The sequence below is a fragment of the Carassius carassius genome, chromosome 36 (assembly GCF_963082965.1).
Source record: "Carassius carassius chromosome 36, fCarCar2.1, whole genome shotgun sequence".
Classification (NCBI taxonomy): domain Eukaryota; kingdom Metazoa; phylum Chordata; class Actinopteri; order Cypriniformes; family Cyprinidae; genus Carassius; species Carassius carassius.
This window is the reverse complement of record NC_081790.1, coordinates 26,047,594-26,050,486: the sequence shown is the minus strand read 5'-3', so window position 1 is coordinate 26,050,486 and position 2,893 is coordinate 26,047,594. Positions and strand designations below refer to the sequence as shown.

Here is a 2,893-nt window from a genome sequence, read left to right as displayed (position 1 = left end):
CCCCCCCCTCTCTCCGGGGGGACCGCTCATGGTGACCTGCGGGCACCTGGGGGTAGGACAGACGAGGCGAGAGAAAAGGAGATGGAAGGAGGAGCGACAGAGACGAGAGAGGGGAGAAAAAAAGAAAATAAAATCCGGTTCCCAGACGCACTGCTGCTTGGCCCTCCACCAGCTGGGTGATCTCCTCCGCGGTGCCTGGCGGTTGCACTGGACGGCCCTCGGCGGACGGCACGACACTCCTCCGCCGCCCGGTGGACGGCGACAGCTCCTCCGATTTTGGGCAGCCGGCAGGAGTCCCCCGTTCCCTGCCCCTCCGGATACCTTCACGGAGGCAGCAGGCTTCGGCCCCCTGGCGAACAGCGCCGACTCCTCCGCTCCCTCACGGACGGCAGCCGCCCCTCCACATCACGGGCGGCCGGCAGCGAGCTCGCCCATCCCCGGCAACTCACTCCAGCCCACCGCCTCGAGCGTCCATGGCGGCACACTTCCTCGCAAGCTCGATGGCACCGCGGATTCACCACAGCGGCGAGGGATCTTCAGCAGCGCGTCCCTCCTTCTCCCGGGCTTCGGCACCACAGTAATGAATTAAACTCCGTAATCTTCGGGAAGAAGGAGGCGGGAACCGGCGGTCAATCAAATTGAAACTTTAATTACAAAATAAACATAAAACAGCGCAACAGCCCCTTGCGGACGACTGTCGTGCACAAATAAAAATCAAAACACAAACTAAAATCCAGGCCCGGTCCTCTCTCGTCCATCACTGTCGTCGCTCCGGTTTTATATCCCTCTATCTCCTCCGTGGGACTCAAGACCGGCGAGTGTCGCAGGTGTCACTCATCTCCAATCACTCCACCGGCCTCGCTCCTGTTCCCACGTCCCTCGGCCCCGCCCCACTCATCACATATGTACATTAGATTTAATGGGAACCCAGGGGCGATTCTAAGAGTGACCTCAAAAAAGAATGTTTCAATGTAGAGGTAAGAGTGCACAAACATACTATGCAATTTTCTAGAGAAACCCATGATGCATGTAGCGGCTTTTTGACCTTTTGTCCAGCACTGCAACGTCCACGCATGTCCAAGACAGTGTCTCCTTTGACCATTACAACTCTATAGTTATAGGTCCTTCTTTTCAGGCCAGCGGAGGTGATCTCATCCACAGCAGAGTGTATCTCCACATACTCAATGTCTGTGAGAGATCAGGAGACATGCAAACAACAATATATTTGTGTTTAAAAGAAAGAATCATGAGATATATGAAGTCAAGAAACCAATCATGGCAGACCTTGTCCTCTGTATGTGCTCCGCCATAAATCTCTGATGATTTTATTAATCTCCTCCATCTTCATGCTGTGAAACTTCATTATTGTTCTGTAAAAAATATATAAAAATAAAAAAATATGAAAAACCTTTTTCCACTAAATCTCAACATGGGATTTAGTGGACGCCCTCCGCACTTTATAGCGTGTTGAAACTACGGTCAAAACAGAAGTAGCACACCTACTTCGACCCGAAATATCAAAACTGTTGAGCAAAGGGGCTGTGGAGCCTGTATCTCAAGCTCAAAGCGAAGGGGGGCTGTACAGCAGATACTTTCTAGTGCCCAAGAAAGACGGAGGTTTCAGACCCATACACGATCTAAGACAGCTGAACAAAGCATTGGTGAAACGCAGTTTCAGAATGCTTACAACCAGGAGACTCCTCGCGCATATTCGCAGAGGAGACTGGTTCATGTCGATAGATCTGTAGGACGCGTATTTTCAAATACAGATAGCGTCACGTCACAGGCGATACTTGAGATTCGCCTTCGAGGGCCAGATATACCAGTATACAGTCCTGCCGGTTGGCTTGTCCATGGCTCCTCGTACGTTTACGAAGTGCATGGACGCAGCGCTCGCTCCTCTCAGACTCAGAGGCATGCGAGTGCTGAACTATTTGGACGACTGGCTGATTCTGGCTCAATCACGATCAGAGCTCGTGGAACACAGGGCCATTTTACTCGATCACCTCGAGAAACTTGGTCTCAGTGTCAACTGGACGAAGAGTTCACTGAACCCCAGTCAGACGATACTGTTTTTGGGTATAGTTCTGGACTCACGCTCCATGACGGGCGCGGCTGTCGCCACAGCGCGCGTTGGGCATTCAGCGCGCAGCGAGCTCTGTCCACTGCGGCGCGACCTTCTCGCTCAGGGAATTTCAGAAGATGCTAGGTCTCATGGCCTCAGCATCACCAGTTCTTCAGTTGGGCCTGCTCCGCATGCGCCCCTTGCAGTTCTGGCTGAAAGCGCGAGTACCGCGCAGAGCGTGGATATCCGGTCAGTGGCATCTCAAGGTCAATCAGAGCTGTGTTACAGCCTTGAAACCCTGGACAGCAAACGACTGGTACCAATCAGGTGTAAGCCTGGGGACTTCCTCGAAAGTGAAAATGGTGTCGACGGACATTTTTTTTTCAAGCTGTAATAATGCTAAAATGTCTAACTATTGCTATTGCTGAACACTATTAACAGCAATTATTATGTGATTGCATAGTAAGTAACAATATTTGTTAGTTCTGTATGTTGTTTCAAGGTTAGCTTCATCTGAGGTCTTCTGAGGGGTGGGCATCATCTCTTCTCAGGTGTGCTTTTGTAAATCCTAGTGACCACGAGATGTAAATCCTGTGGCAAAACAGAGAAACAAATTAGAGCTGTAATCGGGCCTTAAAAGTTAGGCCTGACAGGGCCCGAGCCAGACAGATTTTGGCCCGAGCCTGACAAGTGCATTTTGATTGACAGCTTTTTAAAAGCCCGAATCTGTTTACAGCCCAACATTATTCAAATGTGGACACGCACACAGCTCTATTGCCTTTTGTCAAAAATGAGTAATTTATACATGTTTTAACAATTTATTAATGA

General features: G+C 50.4%; 1 long non-coding RNA gene across 1 annotated transcript; it reads right to left on the bottom strand.

Moving 5' to 3' along the window:
* Nucleotides 1-1,004: 1,004 nt before the first annotated feature.
* On the bottom strand, nt 1,005-1,376 carry LOC132116801 (uncharacterized). Its single transcript, XR_009425701.1, has 2 exons — nt 1,285-1,376; nt 1,005-1,188 (listed from the first exon to the last, which is right to left on the bottom strand). It is a non-coding gene; the product is annotated as an uncharacterized LOC132116801 (long non-coding RNA).
* Nucleotides 1,377-2,893: the final 1,517 nt, after the last annotated feature.